General features: G+C 41.4%; 1 protein-coding gene across 3 annotated transcripts in view; it reads right to left on the bottom strand.

Annotated features, from left to right (window-relative positions):
* The window catches only part of CDH13 (cadherin 13), a 1164256-nt gene that overhangs the window by 595541 nt on the left and 545377 nt on the right, over positions 1-23338 (bottom strand). The gene's annotated exons all lie outside the window — the stretch shown is intronic.

The raw sequence follows: 23338 nt of genomic DNA, 5'->3' as shown, positions 1-23338 counted from the left end.
GCTTTTCTAATGAAAACATCGGGCTCTTCCCTCCTCGTATTGTGGGGATGAGGGCAACGTTTAGGGAGACTTGACATTAGTTAAGTGTCTGCTTTGGGACAGGCAACTTACTAGGGACTTCTATTCTGTTTTTATATTAATTTTCATAATCTAAATAGGCATCGTTAGCCCTATTCACAGAGAAGGAAGCAGAACACTAAATAGGTGGAATGATTTTTTTAAGAGCTGTTAATCAAATCTAGGCTTGTCTATGCCAAGTTGAATTCTTTTTCTACCACTCCTTGGTGAAGATGCAGAGGAAGAAAGAAAAGGAGCCAGTGATTTAAGTTAGAAGAGCAGATGTAACGATAAGTCAACAATGTGATGAAGACAGGCGCTCTCAAGCTTTCTGCTTTTGAACTTCACTCTTGCACAAATGAATGGAATTCAGAGATTGTGGGAAAAGGTCTCAGGGAGACCACACAGGCTTCCACTGCATAGAAAGGAGTCCTTATACTTCCCCATCCTATAGAGAACCTAGGTTCTCCTCTGAAATAACGGAGTCTGTAACCTCCATGAAGAGAAGAGAAATACAATGTGTGTCTTTTCCCCAGGAGGTAGGGTTTGGAGCTCGCAACTGGCATGCAGGGCTGGGCTTGCGGTTCAAGTTCTTGCCCAGCCACTTTTTAATCTATGTGTCAGAGAACACATTACTAAACCTCTCTAGCCCTCAGCTCCTTCCAACTGTAAAATAGGAATAAAATCCACCTGGAGGCTTGCTTCCAAGATTTGCATGATATCATGCAGGTAAAGAGCTAGCATCTAGGATGGCTCAGTATCTAGAAGCCACATAGCTGCCACGGCTAATACCCTGATCTGTTTTTTTCAAGTATAGTATTTCCCTGGATGTTGATGATTCTGTCATTCACAGCAATGCCTGTAGGTGCAGATGCCCTTGTACTCTCCAAGTGAGTCAGACAACTCAGAGTGTGCTATCTGACACCAGATTCTACCGTCACCCATGATGGGCAGCCTCCCTCTTTGCCAAAATCTCCAAATACAAAGCCCAATACATAGTTCCTCTCTTTCTCTTTAAGAGAAATTGTTTCTGTGGTTTTTGGGGTAAAGACACATGCACCATTTAAACTCTGCAAAGAAAATCAGACCTTCATCTTTTAGATGCACTTTTCCCACCTGAGTCGATTGCAATGCCCATTCCACCCACACTTAGGGGGCAGTTGTTGGGCAACAGTGGCCTGGTACATGCATCAGGTCACCACAAGATAAAGTGTCTGTATAGTCCCTCAACTTCCCGGAATTCACAGTCATGGGAAGGGCTTGGTGACACAGCACACAAACACCTGCTCCATCTCACATTTTAAGCTCCCTGTTAAAGTCAGCAACACAGAGAAGCCAAATCTACTTTCATACAATCGACCACGGAAACTCAGATCCTATTAGTTTATAGCCTCTGGATTTACATTTCTTCTTTGGATACAGCTCTGGGGATATCACTTTTCTCAGAGCATGTGGAGGGAGAGCTGGGAATCACAAAAAGCACCATATGCAAGATTTCAGCTAGTGATCATATCCAGAAATGTCAAAAAAGCACTGGATCATTCTGAGCAAGTCTTCCAAAGGCCACAACTCTGAACGGCTCAAGGCAGGAGAAGACCCTTTATTCTCCATCTACCCTCTGCTCTCTGCAGAAGTGAATCCACAGCACAGTCCCTGACACACAACAGACACTACGTAGTTACCTGCTGAATACTGTGGGCATGAAGGTCAAGTACAGTGTTTACAGAAGCGGCCACAGTTATTGCATTCACAATAATTTCCAAGGCTTCAGCATGGGAAGGGGAATCTCTGGGAGGAATGGAGGCAAAGGAATGGCTCTTGCTTGAGGCTTGAGTGTGAACTAGAAGGCAGGAACTGGGCCAGGTGGTATAAATAACAAAATAGTGACCGAGTATCCGTGCAGATTGCTGGTGGGCTTGGTCCTTCAGGTGCCTTAACTATCCCCTTTAACCGTCATATCAATTCTACGTGCTTTTGCTCTCTCTTTTTATCATTGTGTTGGTTAATACTGAGCCTCAACGTGATTGGATTGAAGGATGCAAAGTATTGATCCTGGGTGTGTCTGTGAGGATCATGCCAAAGGAGATGAACATTTGTGTCAGTAGGCTGGGAAAGGCAGACCCACCCTTAATCTGGGTGGGCATCATCTAATCAGCTGCCAGCATGGCTAGAATATAAAGCAGGCAGAAAGAGGTGAAAAGCCTAGACTGGTTTAGCCTCCCAGCCTACATCTTTCGCCTATGCTGGATGCTTCCTGCCCTCGAACATCAAACTCCAAGTTCTTCAGCTTTGGAACTTGGACTGGCTCCCTTGCTCCTCAGCTTGCAGATGGCCTATTGTGGGGCCTTGTGATCATGTGAGTTGATACTATTTAATAAACTCCCCTTCATATATATGTGTGTGTGTGTGTATATATATATATTTCCTATTAGTTCTGTCCCTCTAAAGAACCCTGACTAATACAATCGTCAAATAAACTCTAATTTATTTGATGATGAGTGGCTCTATTATCCTCCCTTTACAGATTGGGAAACTGAGGCACAAAGGTTAACAATGTTGACCAAGTTCCCATAAGCATGCAGTAGAGGCGGCCTAGACAAAGTATTAACACTTGTGATTTGTTACAGGCTTATTCTGTCCCAGTGGTGCTAAACACTGAAAATGTATTATCTTGTATGACCCTTCCCAAAATTTCAGGAGGCAGGTTCTTATTCTTTCCATATCAATGACAAAACAACAACAATAACAACAACAAAAACAACAACAAAAACTTCACCAAAGTTTAGGTTAAGAAACTATCCAAGTAATATGTAAGCCTTTCTGCCAGTTGGACCTTTGCTCAGAATCACTATATAAAGCAATTTGATTGATTATTTGCAAAAAGTTTAACCAAATAAGAACATTCCTACACCAAACCTGCCCTATAGGTGACCAAAATGAGCCGACTGAGAAATGGTCGGGAGAGTTGTTTTGGCCAGCTTAGTAATTACATAGTAACAAAAGGGGATTCAATCAATTGCTTAGCAATTAGCCATTATAAGAAGACGGGAAAGAAATCAATTGGCTGTTTGGTTGAGCAGGAAGCATTTTAAATGTCACCACAGTGAGAAAAATATTTGAAGATTTCTCTTCATAATAGTTAACTAATTGCAATCTTCACATTTTACTGCCTTGGAAAAATAACTCAATTCAAGAGACAGAGTATTAACACTTGGGGTTATTTCTCCTTTGTCTTAGTTAGCGTCAAAGGGTGGCATGTAAATTGATCAGTCTCTATAATTTAGGAAGACCCATCCTAATGAACAGCATTTGTGAGGGCAGAGTCAATGTGTTATTCATCATTTTGCCATCATATGTGCCTAGAACAGTATGGGGGCATAGGGCAGGCACTCAAGACATGGTGGCCATTGAAAATAAAGGACAATTGGAAAAAATACTAGGGTCTATCCCCAGTGCTGCATTCCCTTTAAGTGAAACTCCAGTGCTATAAATGCAATTTGACTTTGTTAGAACTATGGTGAAGGATAGTAGCTATAGATTTGTTTACCCAGCAGGCTTTCCAACCCCTTCTTACATCAACCCTCCCACTTGCCCCATGACAATCAGCTGTACCACAATCATGGTGTCATGACATTCCCCCCCTTCCACTCATAATGAGATGTACTTCTAGCCAAGCGGAACCCATTTATTTGGCCTCAGAGATGGCTACAGCAATGGGCATTTGCCCAATGTTATACCAAACAGTACTCTCATTGGGGTATTCTTGTTAGATCTGTGTATTAGTCTGTTCTCATGCTGCTAATAAAGACATACCCAAGACTTAGTACTTTATAAAGGAAAGAGGTTTAATTGACTTACAGTTCCACATGGTGGGGGAGGCCTCACAATCATGCCGGAAGGTGAATGAGGAGCAAAGTCACGTCTTACATGGGGGCAGGCAAGAGAGCTTGTGCAGGGGAACTCCCACTTATAAAACCATCAGATCTCATGAGACTTACTCACTATCATGAGAACAGTATGAGAAAAGCCGCCCCCCATGTTTCAATTACCTCCCATTGGGTCCCTCCCATGACGTGTGGGGATTATGGGAACTACAATTCAAGGTTAGAATTAGGTGGGGACACAGCCAAACCACACCAGGCTCAGAGGGAAGATTCCTCTTGCCTTTAATATTCACAGTGCTAGAAGGATGCAGCTTGTGACCAGCTTCTTTGACCAAGCGTCTGTGGCAGGAGAAGATCAGACTACCACGCAAAGGGAGAGTACAAAGTGCAACTGTGTGAGGCCTGGATCCAGCTGTTCTAAAGAGAGATGCACCTTTGGATTTCCTGACTATAGGAGTCAATGAATACCCTTTAGCCTTAGCCATTTGAACATGTATCTGTCACATACAACCTCTGTGTTCTGACTAACACAGTACCACTTTCCAGCAACTGTAGTTATTTTTGCCCCACTTTGTTAATATTGGGGGCAATCAGAAAAAGAAAGAACCAGAGGTTGAGAATAGCATGAGGAGGTAATCTGCAGAGGATTTACAACTTTGAAATAAATCTGCAGCAAGTCCCAGGGAGACTGGGGGCAAAGTAATCCTGATCAAAAGGAGCAGTTGTGCATGAGGGGCTGGAGGCCTGAGCTTGCAACTGAGGGTCTGGGATGATGGAAAAACACAGAAGGCGGGAATCTACAGAGTTCTAGGCAGAAAGGGGCCCTAAATTAGGATGAGAGCACACACAGAAAAAAGTGACCGCTTTTGCGTTATCTATCACAAAGCAAAAAATCAACGCACTTTGCTGAAACAGGGGATTGAGTTCCTTTCTAAAGATTCTATTAAACATAGCTAATAAATACAGAAAATGCACCATGCCCATATTACTAATGCAGGATGAGTAGATGTCAATGAACTTCCATGACTGAGATCCCAGTGTCACAGCTAAAGTTAAAAACAGAGGCTTCCTGAAGGGTCTCACTCCACGTGTGCCTCTTCCCAGCCCAATATCTTGGTCAGTGATGTGAAAACTCACCCCGACTACAGGAGAAAGAAAAGAAGGCAAGGTGACAAGCAGCTGAAGAAGGTACAGTAAACCATAATAATTGCTTATAAAATTTTATGGTTGGTCATTAATCCTAACCACCTCAATTTCTAAAAAGAAAGATTCATAGTCTTTTTAAATAGACAAAATTTGAGTTTATGGGAAACTTAATAATATTCATGCTGACACAATAAGAAATTCCAGGAGGCTTAAATTTCCTGCAGACTTTGGAGGGGAGGCAGCCTGTTACAGTAGAGAAAGGACAGGTTTGGGAGCCAGGAGCATGGCCAACGCCTGGCATGAGGCTTTAAGCGAATCCCTGAATGTCTCTGAGCTTCAGATTTCCCCCTCTGGGAGATGGGGAGCGAGGCTGGCTTCTTTACAAAACCACCAAGAGGACTCAAAAAGAATGCATGACAGTTCAGAGAGGTGCAGAGCCTGGTTTGCAGGCAACCACACTCAATAAAACAGAGCTAAAATCCTCACTTCCCCCGACAAATCTTTTCAAGTTATATCCAGAATACGGCCATAACCACGCCTCTCCCCTTCCACCACCATTGCTCTGGGCCAAGCCCCCATTGCTTCTAGAGCCTGAGTGATTGCAGCTGTTCCTACCCTTGCCCCATCCACACTCTATTCTATTCTCCATCCATCAGCCAGTGCCATTCAATAAAGGCATAAGCCAGATCACATCTGTCTTCACCAAAGCCCACCAGTGGCTTTCCCACTCAATTAGAATAAAGGCCAAAGTCCTCATGGTGGGCTCCAAGACCTTCTGTGATCTGGTCACAGCTTTTCTCCTATCTAACATTCCCTTGCTCCCTCTGCTTCAGCCATACCAGCCTTCCTACAGTTTCTACAATATTCTGGACACACTACTGCCCCCAGCTTTTGCACTCATAGTTCCTTTTATCTAGGATGCTCAGCCCCCAGATAGATGCATCCCTGCACTCATCCCAGTTCATCAGTTCTCACTGAGGGCCTCCCTATTGAAAACTGCAACCTACTCTCATCTCTAGCCATTGACCTCCATAGCCCCTATCAGGATCTATCATAGCAACTGACACACCAAGTATTTTATTAACTTTTGATTTGTCAGGTTCCCTTACTAGCAGGTGGACTCTAGGACAGGGCTTGGTCTGTTCTGTTCACTGCTGTGTCCACGGAATTTACAGCAGTCCTCATCATGTAGCTGGAGCTCAATGCATTTTTGCTGAATGGAGAAATTAGTCATTTCTCTCTCTGAGTCACTCCAGAGCTGCGGGTTGCAAACAGCTTCTCCCATCAAAAAACACCCCTGCCTGGGATTTCCCCTGCCAATCTACATCCTAAAGTCCCTGAGGCTTCAGGCCAGGCTGTATGCAAGCAGTAGAAAAAGGCAGTAGAATCAGAAACCCTGGTTGTGAATAGTCACTTTTGCCTCAAGTCATGGTTTTATCACTGATGTCGGGAAAAATGAAACCTAAATCAGCTGGCATTTGAGAGGATTCAAAGAGCAACATAAAAATGTCAAGCTCATGAAGGTGCTCTAATAATGCAAATATCCTTCTTCCTTTGAGTGATTGTTGTAAGGATTAAATTAAATTTTGTTTGGGGCCAGGCTTGGTGGCTCAAGCCTGTAATTCCAGACTCTGGGAAGCCGAGGTGGGTAGATCACCTGAGGCCAGGAGTTCAAGACCAGCCAGGCCAACATGGTGAAACCCCATTTCTACTAAAAACATAAAAATTAGTTGTGTGTGGTGGCGGGCAACTGTAGTCCCAGCTACTCAGGAGGCTGAGGTGGGAGGATCACTTGAACTCGGGAGGTGCAGGTTGCAGTGAGCCGAGATCACACCACTGCACTCCAGCCTGGGTGACAGAGCGAGACTCCGTCTCAAAAAAAAAATTACAGTAATAAAAAATAAATTTTATTCATAAAATAGGTTACAATTTTCATTAAAATATCTCTGTCTCCCATCTGCCCTTCACCGCCTTCACAGGGGATCCCAACTGCCTGCTTCAATGGGGGCACCACTTCTTCAGCTCCTTCTCCCCATCAGAACTCTTCCTCCATGTGAGAAAGAGTGGGCTTGTCTCACAAGAGCTTAACTTGTCTCATTCTTTCAAGTCAAGCTTTTGATTTTCCTGAGTTACAATGAGCTCATGCGACGCAAGAATTCAACATCAGCCTTGAGAAATTTAACTTTTTGTAACTCCTTAACCCAGTGGTTCTCAACCCTGATGATATACTACAGTCTTGGGCAGAGAAGGGGTGGATTAAACACAAAGTACGACAAATACAAACATAAAGCAAATAACAACAAAAAGAAAGAAAAACAAAACAATAACAACAAAAATACTATGACAACAAAAAGCAACACAAGAGAACCTCAAGCATCAGAGGCTAATGATAAGGCTGTCTTGAAAAGTCGAATGACTAAGATGCCATTAGGCCGGGCGCGGTGGCTCAGGCCTGGAATCCCAGCAGTTTGGGAGGCCGAGGCGGGTGGATCACAAGGTCAAGAGATTGAGACCCTCCTGGCCAATATGGTGAAACCCCATCTCTACTAAAAGTACAAAAATTAGCTTGGCATGGTGGTATGTGCCCGTAGTCCCAGCTACTCAGGAGGCTGAGTCGGGAGAATTGCTTGAACCCAGGAGGCGGAGGTTGGTTGCAGTGATCCGAGATCACGCCACTGCACTCCAGCCTGGTGACATAGTGAGATTCTGTCTCAAATAAAATAAAATAAAATAAAATAAAATAAAATAAAATAAAATAAAATAAAATAAAATAAAATAAAATAAAATAAAATAAAAAGATGCCTTTAAAAATAATACAATTTTAAAAGAGCTAATTTAATGACTAAATGACTAAATGCTATTTATCAGGAAAATATCTGCTCTAAGGTATAATTTCTTCTCTTCCATTAGACAACACAGAAACAAAAAGGGGATGATAATTGGTTTTCGGACATATTCCATGGATAAGACATAGAGGTTCTTGGGGAGTATGTGAACAGGAGATGGGCAGGCAATCAGTAAAAAATGTTTCAAATGCATAAATCTACCCATCAGTGGCAGGAGAATGTGGAATGAGCTGTTGTAAGTTGTCACCACTTATGATTCTGTTCCTGGTAATTAATTCAAACAATAGTGCCTGTTTATTCCATAGACCACTTCTGTTCTCGTTATGATAACCTGCAGAACATTTCCAGAAATGAATTGGACCAACAGGTAAGTAGTAGAAACAGATTAGACGTTTTCAGAGGCATGGGTGGGAGTGTACTGCACTGGGGAAAATTCCTTAGATGAAGTGATACTGTTCAAGTATGAAAAATCATAACTTACCATGGTGAGAAATTACCTGCACAATTTAAAATTCTCAGAGAAAATATAGCGTTTAGCATCAAATGTGACAAACTGATTTTGAAGTCTTTCACTTTAATTTGTCTCAATTTTTTTAAAAGATCTGTTTGTGTACATGGTTGACAATTTTTACAGCAACACAGAAACTTACTGAGAAATTATTAGTTGCCAGAAATTACAAGGTGCAGTAGGTCAGGTGCTTTATCCTCACAGCAAAAAACTTTTGAGTTATTATTCTTATTTCTTTTTCACATCAGAAGTTTTGCTCAAAGCCCCATAGCGTATACTTCAAAAAGAAAAATAAAAGATGGGGTATGAATGTAGACCAGCAAAGAGCACAGACTTGGAAGCCAGGCTGCTTGGATACAAATCTCAGTGCTGCCATGACCAGCTGTAGGACCCTTAGGATTCTGTGTCTCAGTTTCTTTATATATAAAATAGGGATAGTAGTAGTATTGGCCTTACCAGGTTGGTGGGAAGATCATAAATATATAGATAGGTAGATCAGAAAGATAGAGGCAAGTGTATATATACCCACACACCACACATGTACATTTATAAGTGTGTATTTAAAAATCAAAGAGAAATAGAAAAAAATAAGCTGCTACTACACACACACACACACACACACACACACACACACACATGGCTTAGACATCACAAACACTAAATGAGCTAATGTATATATAGTCTGGAGCAGGGACTGCTACAAAAGCATCAGGTATTATTACCCTCCTCATCAACACCCACCCTGGACTCACATCTTTGCTTTTTTGAGATGGAGTCTCGCTCTGTTGCTCAGGCTGGAGTACAATGGCATGATCTCAGCTCACTGCAACGTCTGCCTCCTGGGTTCAGACGAGTCTCCTGCCTTAGCCTCCTCAGTAGCTGGGACTACAGGCGTGCACCACCATGCCCAGGTAATTTTTGTATTTTTAGTAGAGGAGAGGTTTCACCATGTTGGCCAGGCTGGTCTTGAAATCCTGACCTCAGTTGATCCACCCACCTCAGCCTCCCAAAGTGCTGGGATTACAGGTGTGAGCCACCACACCCTGCCCCTGGCCTCACATCTACATCAAGCCTTGGTATCTGTGAAATATCTCTTCTCTGGTGGTCCTGAGGTTCTGCTTACCTCTCATAGAGTACCTCTGTTGGTTGAGGAATGATACGGGGAGGACAATCCCATTGAAAGAAAAGAGTCGACAGAGTTTTACTTTTTAGAGTTAATGTAAGAGGCTGATTATTGGTTTCAAAAGGTGAAAAATAAAAGCACCATAGAGAAATCTTGGCCCTCATGAGCCTCCAGATGGGGAAATTTACTACAAAATATATTCAAGCCAGATTTGGAAACAGCTATTCATTGTTCTTTTTTTTTTTTTTTTTTTTACTAGTTTTGTGTGTGTGTGTGTGTGTGTGTTTAACCTCTAGAGGCTATGAGATGGCTGACCAATGGCAACATCTCTTGAGCCTCAGTCTGCCCCCTCTACAATCAGTGCTATGGCTTAGATGTTAATGTTCAAGTTGAGAAACGGGGGTGCCTTAGAGACTTCTTGCTCTGGAATTTTGGGATTGGGGTGGTGATGAAAAGGTTCTTTCTCTAGTCAAAACCAATTCACCTAATGTCTGCTTTACTCAATGAATTTTTAAATTAGATTTTATTTGAAGGACACATTTTGAACATCAAAAAACTTTTGCCAAACACTGCCTTGGATCCCTTCCAGCTCTGATGTGCTGATGTCTGAGACTAGACTACCACTCGCTTTTCCAAGACTTCCATATAAAGCACTCACCTGAGTAGCAATGGCAGGTGCCGTCCCATCAGGGAGGGACACTGGATCCAGAGCGAAATGGAAGCCAAACTAAACACACCCTGACTTTGGAAAGAAACACAAGAACTTTCCCATATTAAGATTCTAAATGATGCTTTCTAAAAATGTGTGAAGAAAAATTGAGTTTAATTCCACCAGTTGAGGCTATGGTGATATTATGGGATTTTTCTAAAGGACTTGGTGTGTACCCAATTCCCATGTGTAGCATATAACTCACAGATTTAATTATAGATCTTCCTCACTCACTAGTTCCCTAGGAAACAAATCCATGGCTTCACGTCTTGTGCGTGGAAGGTCATAGCAAGAAGATAAATATTTTCTGCATTTTGAAACTTTATCTAGAGGTCACAGGTCTGCAAGTCAACAGACAAGAGCTCTTCAGACAATAGCCAAAAGCTGTTATGTTTGACTAATATCAACGATACTTAAAACCTTTTGTGTTTATCTCAAATAAAGCACTTCCCACTTAAACGACTAGAAATTTTTGCTATATCTCTTTTCCTTTTATCAGGTCGAAATACAAATAAGATGAATAGTTCCCTTAAATGTTTCTTCCAACTCTTAAGATAAAGGCTGTTTATAATAATAAAAAGAAGGAACCTTATCTGAAAAATCCAAACTAATTTTAATCAGGCGGACAATGCAGGTCAGAGGTTTCTTTTTTAATTTTTATTTTTTATTCTTTTTTACTGTGAATCAAACAGAAAACTGCCACAATTGGTGAGTTACACTGAACATCTAAAACAAGAGGAAAAACTAAAAGCAGAAAATTCAGAAAAGGAAAAATGCAAATGCCTTTAAATATGTGATAAAAAGAATCACAAAGTAAAGAGACATTTTTCCTCATGACGTGGGAAATCAGTCTCATTTTACTTTATAATTTTGTGTATTTAATACTGTCTGAATTTGGTTTTCGCTCATTCCCATTAGTGTTACTAACTTTTTTAGTCGTAAGTGAAGATTAAATGAGAAAATACAAGTAAAGTACTTGGTAAACCCCAAAGAACTATACAAATGTTAGTGATCACGATAAGCATTTAGACTATACATTCTTAAACACAATCCTTTTGATCACAGCATGGCATGACTAAGAGAGGGCTTCAAGTGTCCGCAGACTTTAAAGGACAAAGCTTAGAGACTGGTGGCAGTTATGAACTTCACCTTTCACGTGGAGATCATAAAGTGAACACACATGACCATCCAACAAAACTCACAGAAATGTCCCAGAGGGGTTCAAAAGATGAATTATTGTCCCTAGCAGAGCACAGCAAACCTATGGCAGACAGAAGACCAAGGGGTCTGAACCTGGCATTATGACTCTTCCACCTTCTCCTGCAGCCTCAACAATACACAGTTTATGGCCTTAGCTGGAGACCAGAGCCATCAGAGGAAGCTTTCTTTGTCAGTCTTTAGCGAAAGATCCAGATGAGGAGAAAGAGACTATACGGTGATGTAAGGCATGACTAGCAGGAGGCAGGAAGGATTAGTTAATCATCACTTCCTTTCAAAATGCATCAGGTAAAATTGCTTTTGCTCAGTTTAAGGACCTCCATAAAATATTTGTTAGGATGTAGCTGGTATTTATTGAGCAATTACTGAGTACCAGACAATGTGCACTTTTCCTATGTTCCCAAGTAATCCCACAATAGCATTTTGCCACAGGTAGAGCACGCTTGGAGGGGAATCCAGCTCCTGTGTGCAGCTAATTAATAGAAGAGATGGGCTCTAAGTCAGGGTCTCTGTGCCCGACGCCTGTGCTCCAAATCACCACCTAGTTAGAAGGATGGTTCTCACCATCCTGCAATCAACATCTCCATGGGAAATCTATGCAAACTGTGGTCCCTCCCTTTCCAGAAAAATACACACACATACACACACACATGCACACACACACTCACTTTGCCTGTGATTTCAGGCATTCAGAGACTCCCTCAAGTCCATCCAGGAACAAAGGGTGAACACCCCAGGTTAAGAAGCTCTGTCCCACAAGCCTTCCTGGCTCCAAGTCATCCCCTCTTCTCCCCCTCTTTTCAGCATGGGGCTCAACTCAACCTTCCTGAGTTTCTCCTATTTTGAACTCACAAAACCAGGCAGGCATAAGATTCTAGTTCATGTACATTTTAATGATGACATAACTGAGGGTATTTTTGCTTTATTGAAGAAAAGCCAATTGTCAAGTACTACAGCCCAAGATGTGGTTAGAGAAGCTTCCAACTTGACAGGACTTCTGGTATTAACCACATAGTGGTTCCTTTATGGGGCACCTGGGCACCTGGGCTAGAGCCACCCACAGCTTGTTAGCAAGGAGGTCCAGTGGACCCCTCTGCAGACTTATCAAATCCAAATGTGGGGGTGAGGATGGGAATTTGCTTGATTCTGTGAACAAATTCCCCTAGTCAAGTTGGGACACGTTGCAATTAAACACCTGCCTTGGACTGAGAAGAAATTAAGTCCCCTAATACTAAATGACTTGCCTGAGGCCTCATTTCTTGGCTGCAAAGCCTTCAGGAGATGGGATGACTTCTGACTCTCTGTCTACACATTTCTATCCCAGATACCCGATAATGTGATCAAAATTCAGTCAATAGGACAATTTATTTAAACACATCATTCTGTAGAGAAAATGGATTTGAAATACCGAGTGCTAGTGGGAAGTAAAATGTTTGTGATTTATTCCTTTAAACCAATAATGTCGCCAAATAGGATGTTCATTAAATTGCTAAAATTGTAATGCATGGATTTAAATCTGCTGTAATGCCTTCATTCAAGAGAAGTTCACTGTTAATAGGATTGTGTGTTCTCTGTAAGAAAAAAAAAACACATTTTGTTGTAAATTGGGGATTAAAATAAACAAGCCAACAAATGACTACAGCATCATGGATTAAGCAGCCTTTGTTTGTTTTTTTTAAAGAACATTACCTAGAGTGACCATTTTTCTAGAATTAAAATTGGCATGCATAGTCTAATAATTATGTCTGTGAAAAGGAGGCATGGCTTCGGGAGTCTGCATAGTTCCAAGATAATATGGACTGCTGGGACCATGTTTTCACACAAAATATACAAAGCACACACTTCAAACATATGGCTTCTTTTAGATTATAACTGAAGAAATCTTAAGTGATGGGACACTTCTCTACAGATCTGATGTCATTTCAGTTAGCTACCACCAAACGGTGAGTCCTAGGTTAAAAGTCTCATGCTCTAAGCCATTTAAATTGGTTCCATTCCTTGGCACTATTTTTGTAAAAACATAGATTACGATAATCCATATTAGGATAGTTCCTAGGAAGTTTGTTCCTAACCTTATACTGATAAAGGAAAGGATGTGAAAAAAAATACGTCCATCGTCGGATCTTAACTGATTTTTTCATTTGCATTTATTTCCTCCAAAGACTACAATAGCAAAAATAAAGTTACCCCAACACCATTTCAATTCTCTTAAAATACGTTTATTGATTTAGGGCTATGTGATGACGAGAATGTTTTCCTATTAAAACAAACAAATAAAAAAAAAACCACCAACAACAAAAAAAACCTTACTTCTAAACGACAGTTAAACCAATGAAATTTAAAAACACAGCAATCACTATGCTCCAAAGTCACTGTGTTTTCTAAGTAAAACAAAGTTTACTTTTAAGAGAGGGAAATCATACTCTAAAAGCTACAAACAGTGGCCTACAGAAAATATATGGATTAAAATTAGATGCTCGAAGCAGTCATTGAAAGTAAGCTATTCTCTAATCGTTTCCTGTTCATAAGCACTTATAAATTTAAAAAAAACAACTTAACCTATTTTGATAGGAATATATGTTGAACTAACTTTAGTTTGATGCTAAGGAATGCTTCTTTTAAGTGGAAAATGTAAGTCATTTGTATTTTATCCTAAATCTAGGGGCAATGTAGCACTGGAAAAGACTGCAGTTCCAGAAATCTGGGGAGACGAATTCAAACTCTGGTTCTGTGACTTCAGGCAGGTTACTTAACACCTCTCTAGGGAGGCTCCCTTTTCTTTTTTTTCTGAGACAGAGTCTTGCTCTGTAGCCCAGGCTGGAGTGCCGTGGCGCGATCTCGGCTCACTGCAAGCTCCACCTCCTGGGTTCACTCCATTCTCCTGCCTCAGCCTCCTGAGTAGCTGGGACTACAGGTGCCTGCCACTACGCCCAGCTAAATTTTTTTTTTTTTTTTTTTTTTTTTTTTTTTTAAGTAGAGATGGGGTTTCACTGTGTTAGCCAGGATGGTCTCAATCTCCTGATCTCAGGTGATCCACCCACCTCGGCCTCCCAAAGTGCTGGGATTACAGGAGTGAGCCACCCCGCCCATCCTCCCTTTTCTTGATAGTAAAATCATGGCCCTGTTAGCATTTGCCTGATAGGGTTGAGAGATTTAAGGAGATAATAGCTCGTAGTGCTAGGGACACTGCCTGGAACACAAAAAGTTCTGTGGTCTTCTGGGAAATGTTGATTTCATATGAATGGGACTACAAATCCCAAAGGCTTTCCTGTATTTCTTGGAATCCCTGAACTCCTTACTAAGGCAGTTTTCCAAGGAAGGGGATTGAAAGTCCTACTAGGCCACCACCACATTTGCTCTGATGTGAGACTCGAATTCCATAATTGCCAATAGGGTGGCACATTTGTTGAGGCTTAATGCATACGTGTCCTATGAACAAATAGGTGTGTAAAAATATACCTTCTTTTTGACCAAGGTATATATTTTTTGCATAATGAGAAGCACAAACACACTGTCCCAGAAAATAACTGCACGTCTCTATGTGACTTCCAGAAGCAACTTTAATAAGTTAGGGGAGAGTGAACTAAACACTGGGCGGATTCAAGGCCAGGCTATTTGTGCATCTTAATGAGCATTAATTAAAGGTCTTATTCCAAGGAAAAGAGTGGAAGATGAAAAAAAACAAAGCCAACCTCTCAATGACTGTACGGATTCTATAGAAATAAGCTATGACTGTTAGGGTCATTAGCAGGCATTCTAACATTCAACTATAAAGCGTTATTTATGAACACAGAGCGGGAAAAATTACACACTCCATTTAAATAAAATCAACCAGCTAACAGAATTCACAAAGTGATCATTCTTAAAAATGGAAAATTGAATTTCAAATCAGCATTTTAATGGCCCACTGATCCAAATATTAAATTGATAATCAGGTCTGAGTTATTTGCGTGAGTAGCTGGAAATATTCTTATAATTCTATAACCATCTATGAAATGTCAGAAAATTCACATGTTCAGAAATTATTGTCCCAAGAAGAATCTTAGACTATCAGTGCCAGAGGAGACTTCAGACAGGATCTAAATCAGTGGTTCTCAACTGGGGTGCGGCGGGGGAGTTTTCCCTGCTTGGAACATTTTTCTGGAGACATTTTTAGTTGTTGCAGCTTGGGGAGGAGGGCTGCTGGTAGCTAATGGGTACAGCCACAGGTGCATTAAACATCCTTTTATAAGCACAGGACGGCCTCCCACAACATAATTATCTGCCCCAAATGTCTATAGTTCTGAGGTTGAAAAACCCTAATCTAGATCAACCTTTTTTACTTTATAAAACAGAGAAGCCAAAACCAGGGCTTTTCAGTGGACCAACAGTTAGCTGTGAACCTAAACGGGACTAGATTTCAGGGGTTCTGGTACTCTTTTATTCTATGCTGGGGTTTCCCCTAGCTCCTTAATTCCTGCCCATCTACTACCCACTCATCCTCAATCTATCATTCAGGATTTATTAAACACCTACTATGTGTTTAGCACTGGGAATACATCAGTGAACAAGATAAACAGTCTTTCTCTGGTGTGTTTATAGCATGGTGGGAAAAGCAGGTATTATGTAATACTACTGCAAATAATTATCATTGTGGTAAGTGCTTCATGAGAGCACACAATAAGGGGAACTCAATTTGGTTTGACATTCTCTTGTTCTTAAGCCAACTCTCCTAATGCGATACTTGACCATGTATTTAAATATCCCTAAAAGAGATTTTGAGTAACAGGCATGGGTCTTGACAGGCTATCCCTATGTGGAGGGGACCTTGCTACAATGTTGGAGGCAAGAGTAATGGTCCCCATTCATTGGAGACTCACCCTGCACTAGGCACTATATTAAGTGCTCTTCTTATATTTAATCCTCACAACAACACTAAGGGACAGGTACTATTATCATCATAATCTCCAATTTACAAGATCTCCATATTTTGGATGAGTAGCTTGGCTTGCGGATATGCCATGATCTATCATAGCTGAGTTAAACTTTGAGGAAAGTGATTGATGTTGACATGCTTATTCATTGAGTGTCCCCTTTGTGCTGTAGCAGACCTGGGGATGGCATCAGACTATCATTGGCGATTTGGTGATTAGTCCCTACCTTTGAAGAACTAGCGAGGGAAATAAATGTCATTTGAAGCAAGCAGCTGAGCATGAGCAATGTTATCAATTGTCATATTTAAGATAAAACAATGTGGCAAAGATCCGAGTATTTGAGTCTCAGAGGTATGTTCTTAGAACAGCTGTCTAAAATGTTAGCCACTAGCCACATGTGGCTATTAAAATTAAATAAGATTTAAAATCCCAGTTATTCGGTCACAGCAGCCACATCTCAAGTCCTCAGCAGCCAGATGTGGTCAGTGCTTATCATACTGGATGTGCAGATAGAGAACATTTCCATAATCACAGCAAGCTCTAGTGGACGGCAGTGCCTCATCGTGGCAGCCGGGGTAAAAACTTTCTAGTTGCCATTCCTAGGGTGACATTCTCCTGCTCATAGTTTGGGACCTCAGGCTAACTCTGGCTCAGGCTGATGGGGGAGGAAGGTAACTAAGGGCTTGCTCAGACTTAAGACCCATGCTCAACAGAGCTACAATCCAGCACTCAGACAACTTTGGAATTAGAAGGCTCCTTAGGGATTAAACTTCTGCCTCCATTTCATCAAGCAACTAAAGACTTTTATCGCAAACTTTAATAATATATACCCACCCCAACCCCCTTTTAAGACAGTAATTCTCCTTCCATAAATGTATTCCTTGTAGATTATTAGGAATGTGCACAAAGTTGAGGATGCTCAGTGGAATTATAATTGGGGATGAACTGGACCCCCACTAAATGTTCCACTAAAAACACCTATAGAACAGATTAATGCACAATGTCTTTTTTTTTTTTTCTCTAGCTAGAGTCTTGCTCTGTCACCCAGGCTGGAGTGCAGTGATGCAATCTGGGCTCATTGCAACCCCTGCCTCCCAGGTTCAAGCAATTCTCCTGCCTCAGCCTCCTGAGTAGCTGGGATTACAGGCACCTGCCACCCCGCCAGGCTAATTTTTGTATTTTTAGTAGCGACAGGGTTTCACCATGTTGGCCAGGCTGGTCTCGAACTCCTGACCTCGTGGTCCGCCTGCCTCAGCCTCCCAAAGTGCTGGGATTACAGGCGTGAGCCACCAAGCGTAGCCACAATCTTTAAGTACAACGTTTTACAAGTCATTTTGGCTTGGAAATGTGTTGAAGCATATTAATTTAAAAAGTAGGTTGAGGCCAGGCATGGTAGCTCACGCCTGTAATCCCAGCACTCTGGGAGGCCGAGGCAAGTGGATGACCTGAGGTAGAGAGTTCAAGACCAGCCTGACCTACATGGAGAAACCCCGTCTCTACTGAAAAAAAAAAAAAATACAATAATTAGTCAGGCATTGTGGCACATTCCTGTAATCCCAGCTACTTGGGAGGCTGAGGCAGGAGAATCGCTTGGACCTGGGAAGCAGAGGTTGCGGTGAGCCGAGATCGTGCCATTACACTCTAGCCTGGGCAATAAGAGTGAAAATCCGTCTCAAAAAAAAAAAAAAAAAAAAAAAAGCAGGTTGAAAAAACAGTATGTATATTATGATCTTATTTTTGTGAGCATATTATACACATTTACATAAAGGAAGGTATAGAGATCCATAAAGAATTTAATGTGTTGGTGACTCATCTGGCTGCCAGAGTAAGAATGACGGTGTTTGTTTGTTTGTTTTAACTTATCTGCATTTTCGTATCCTTCCTCAGTGAACAAGTGTGCTGGTCAAGGCTATTCTCAAAACTAAGGACTGACAACACAGGGGTTTGTTCAGTCCCTCTGTGGTCACCCAAAGCAAACTGGAGGCTCTGATTCAGTCAGTGGTGCCCCCATCCCCATACAGTTTCTCCTGGATGCTCTGATCTTTCCAAACTATCCCTTCCTCTTCCCCAGTCTCTACACTGGCTCATTAGAAAAAGAAACAGAGCCGAATTAACAGTGTCTGCATGGTTCTGTCTTCACAAGTGGGCTATCGTGGGGGTTGAGAACTTGTCATCTTTTAATCAATATATTAATAAACTATTGATAACTTCATATAAAATAATCTAAAATGGACTCCCTGTTTCAGAAACATTTTTCCTTATTTCTTCTGTCCCAAACCAAATAGAATGGTATCCATGCCAATATCTTATGTGTTATCCTGTGGCATGTTTGAGAATAAAGCATCTAGAATAGGGCTGTCCAAGAGAGCTTTCTATGATGATGGAAACATTTCATATCTACACTGTGCAGTATGTATGTACTGCATATAATAGCCACCAGCTATACGTAGCTGATGATTTGAAATTTGGCTAGCATGGTGATATGGTTTGGCTCTGTGTCCCCACCCAAATCTCACCTCAAATTTTAATCCCCATGTGTCAGGGGAGGGACCTGGTGGGAGAGGACTGGATCATGGGGGCAGTTCTCCCAAGCTGTTCTCATGATAGTGAGTGAGTTCACACAACATCTGATGGTTTAAAAGTGTTTAGCAGTTCTCCTTGGCTCTTTTTCTCTCTCTCTCCTGCTTTACTGCGGTAAGATGTGCTTTGCTTCTCCTTCACATTCTGCCATGATTGTTAAGTTTCCTAAGGCCTCCCCAACCATGTAGAAATGTGAGTCAAGGAAACCTTTTTTCTTTATATATTACCTAATCTCAGGTATGTCTTTATAGAAGTGTGAAAACAGACTAATACATATGGCTTGTAAACTAAAGTTTTAACTTTATTTTAATTAGTTTAAGGGTAAATTTAAGTAACCACAGGTGACTAGTGGCTACCTAACTGGACAGCGCAGGTTTGGAACCTGAACTGAGCTTCTACATACAAGCATAAAGGGTCCTCTTTATGATCATGAAGTGTAAACTTTATTCTGGCTCAGAAATATTCTGAATTATGAGTGGTCATTTGCTTCAGTCTTGCTGCAATCCATAAAGCTCTAAGTAACTCTGAAACATTGGTCAAGATAACTTGAATATATTGGAAAGACAAATTAATCTCTTAAAAAGAAAAAAAGATAGTGCCAAGTAAGAAGATGGGATGTATGAACATCATTGAGTGGTGTTATTATATGCAGCATTAATTGGAAGGGATGGATTGTAAAGTGAGATTGATGATAGAATTCAGGGCTCAAGATATGTTCAGTTGATTTGACAGACTCTGAACTGATCTCATCCTTTTCAGTACACATTGTTTCCTAAGCTTGATAAGCCCTCAACTCCCCTGAAATGGAAATGTTGCAGAGGGATACCACAGGACAGACTTCATACTGACCAGGCTCAAGGCATCAGATTTGGGTTTTATCTGCATCTGTTCCCCATAAGTCCCTCTCCTTTCCCTCGAGTGATAACTGGAGGAGGATTGTTATTGTCTGGTCATATCTCTACATGCTGGTGTGATGCTGGCTTTGAAATAACCAGGGATGTGCCTGTTCTGTTCCCTGGGTCTGGGATGGCATGTTCTAAGTCATAAGAGACAGGAAGCAGAGTTTGATAGTAACCCCAGGGTGGCAGAATGAAGGACAACAAGATGGATGCTAGGAAGGTAACAGGGCAGGTAAAAAGGGTACAACCTCAGTTTGGGCAGGTTTATGTTTGTTTCCTAAAGAAAGGGGCCCAGAAGATAGGGAGAGTCAGGGATCTTTGGCTGTGTACTCTATAGTTTTCAAAGCATCTTTCGTACAGTTTGCCAAATTTTGCAAAAAAAAAAAAAAATACAGAACGCCCTAGTAAAATTAGAATTTCAGATGAACAAATACAAATTCTTTAGTATTAATATGTCCAGTGCAATAGTTGGGATGTGCTTATTCTAAAACACTCGTCATTGTTTATCTGATATTTCATAATGGTGTCTTGTATTTTATCTGGCAAGTCTATTCAAGAAACACCAGTCCCAAGAGATCTCGCCTTAATAAAAAGAGACCCACGGTTAACTATGTGCTAGAAATGCTGCTTGCTTTACCACACTCTCAGAGATTCCCTAAGATAATAGCGTATTTAAAAGCTCTGACAAGTTCCATAGCAAATATTCCAATTCTCTTTAACACAATACTTTCTACACTTTTGAGAACATAGAACCCAGCAATAAAGTAGTTTAAATGTCACCCCCAGGGTCAGACTGCCTGAGTTCAAACGCTGGATTCACAACCAGCAGAGTGTATGACCAGGAACAGGTTATAACTAGAGATTCTGGCTGGACATATGTAAGTGGCATAGTCATGGCACCAGTCTCACAGACTTAATGTGAGAATTACATGAATCCATATAAGAAGCCTGGCACAGGGTAACTGCTTTGTGAACATTAGTTTTAATAGTCACGTTAGCGCCAAGTACCTTTCCCAGCAAGGGCTAATAACATCCAAGCAAAACAATGCATGCAATTTCGGACATGTTAACGGTAGACTAAGGTGGGGTGGGGAGAATGTTGGCTTGGTTCAGCATCAAATAAATCCCTTTGACTTCAGTTCATTATACTTGATGAAATGAGAATTTTTAGTGCAGTAGAAGGTTCAGTAGATCAAATCCTCTGATGAAACTATCCACATTCAGAAGGAAGCTATTTAGCCTTCTTTGTTTTCTTTTTTTATTGTTTGTTTTTTGTTTTTATCTACTATTTTGTTTGTTAGGGCTGTTATGACAAAGTACTGTAGATTGGTGGCTTAAGCAACAGAAATTGATTGTCTCACAGTGATGGAGGCTGAAAATCTGAGATCAAGGTGCTTCTGAGGTCTGTGAGGAGGAATCTGTTCCAAGCCCGTCTCCTAGCTTCTCATGGATTTTTCTTGTTGTTTGTTTGTTTTGCATTTTTTGGCAGTTTTGGGCTTACAGATGTATCATCCTGACTTCTGCTGTTATTTTGTGGTTTTGGCTTTTTTTTTCTTTTCTGAGACACAGTCTCTCTGTCACCTAGGCTGAAGGGCAATGGCGTGATCTCAGCTCACTGCAACCTCTGCCTCTGGGGTTCAAGCAATTCTTGCGTATCAGCCTCGTGAGTAACTGGAATTACAAGCATGCACCACTACGCCTGGCTAAATTTTTCATATTTTTAGTAGAGACGGGGTTTCACTATGTTGCCCAGGCTGGTCTTGAATGCCTGACCTCAAGGGATCTGCCTGCCTGCCGCGGCCTCCCAAACTGCTGGGATTGGGTGGCCTCCCAACTGCCACCGTACCCAGCCATCTGCCTTTATTTTCATGTGGAGTTCTCTCTGGGTGTGAGTCTATCTCCATACTTCTCTTTTTTATAGGCATCAGTCATATTATACTAGGGTCTACTCAAACGACCTCAGTTTAACATGATTACCTCTGTAAAGATCCTATGTCCAAGTAAGGTCACACTCTGAATTACTGGGGATCATGCCTTCAACATATGAATTTTGGTAGAGGATGTTTCAACCATAAGAGCTACCCCTGAGAATGGGGCTAATGTCCACCAGCTATCTCACCATGCAGGATGACAATAAATCTTAAATAACAGAGTGCAGAGGGACAGATTTTGAGAAAGCTGATAGCATTATAAAATGGCAAGGTAAACATTAAATTTCTTATGTTGATCTGCACTGCTGGAGGTATTCAAACCTTTGCAAGAAAGACGCCAGGAAACTGTTAATCTTCCTACAATACTACCTGAAAACATATAGCTTGGGACTCCATGCCTCAGAAAGACGAAGAGGTTCTGGGGAAATGGGAGAGGCGTGCCTGCAAAAGAGCATGCTATTTGCAGTGTCACTAAATCCCCTGATGGCATATAGGAAATTGGAGACAGAAACAAGGAAATGAAGATAGAGACACAGATATTTCAAAATTTACTGTGCACTTATCTCATGTCAGCCATCGTGCTAGGCACAGCACTTGCCAAATCTTCATCTAAAAAACAAAGATTACTTATGGGCAGTCTATTTCAATAGAATGAGTAATCTAATTAGAAAAGCTTTTGATATGGTTTGGATCTGTGTCCCCACCCAAATCTCATGTTCAACTGTAATCCCCCATGTTGGAGGTGGGGCCTGGTGGCAGGTGACTGGATCATGGGGGTGCATCCTCCATGAATGGTTTAGCACCATCTCTTTGGTGCTGTTCTCATGATAGACTTCTCACAAGATCTGGTCGTTTAAAAGTGTGTAGTATTTCCCCACCCCATTCTCTTGCCCTGTTTCCGCCATGCCCCTTTTCCACCATGTTCTGCCAGGAAGAAGTGCCTGCTTCCCCTTTGCCTTCCACCATGACTATAAGTTTCCTAAGGCCTCCCCAGAAGCAGAAGCCACCATGCTTCCTGCACAGCCTGCAGAACCACGAGCGAATTAAACCTCTTCTCTTTGTAAATTACCCAGTCTCAGGTATTTCTTTATAGCCATGTGAGAATGGCCTAATACAGCTTCCCTCAAAAAAAAGGAGGGGGGCGGGTAAAAAGACTGATGGGGAGGTTGAGTAGAGGAGAAGAGGATAGCGATGATGGAAGAGGGCCAAGGCAAAACTTTGTCAATTTTGTCATTTTCATTGATGCTGGATCTGTTCTCTCTATTTTTGGAAAACTAGTTAGAAGCGTCACTCATGTTGAAAAGTTTGGTCAAATCAGGAAACATGCACATGCCTACATCTCCCATACCTCTCATCCACACTGTTACCAGATAATGTCACGACTCTTGGACTTTCCATTTTACTCCATCAATAAGCATTTAACATTTAGATATATTATAGGTATGGGTGCTTAGAAATACTTTTTGTAAGGAAATCTGTTCAGGATCTTCCAAAGCAAAAGCTCTCGTTCCTCACTAAAATATC

This window comes from Gorilla gorilla, chromosome 18, assembly GCF_029281585.2.
Source record: "Gorilla gorilla gorilla isolate KB3781 chromosome 18, NHGRI_mGorGor1-v2.1_pri, whole genome shotgun sequence".
In the NCBI taxonomy this organism is placed as follows: Eukaryota; Metazoa; Chordata; class Mammalia; order Primates; family Hominidae; genus Gorilla; species Gorilla gorilla.
Note: the sequence above shows the minus strand (reverse complement) of the source record. Positions and strands in the feature narration are given on the sequence as shown.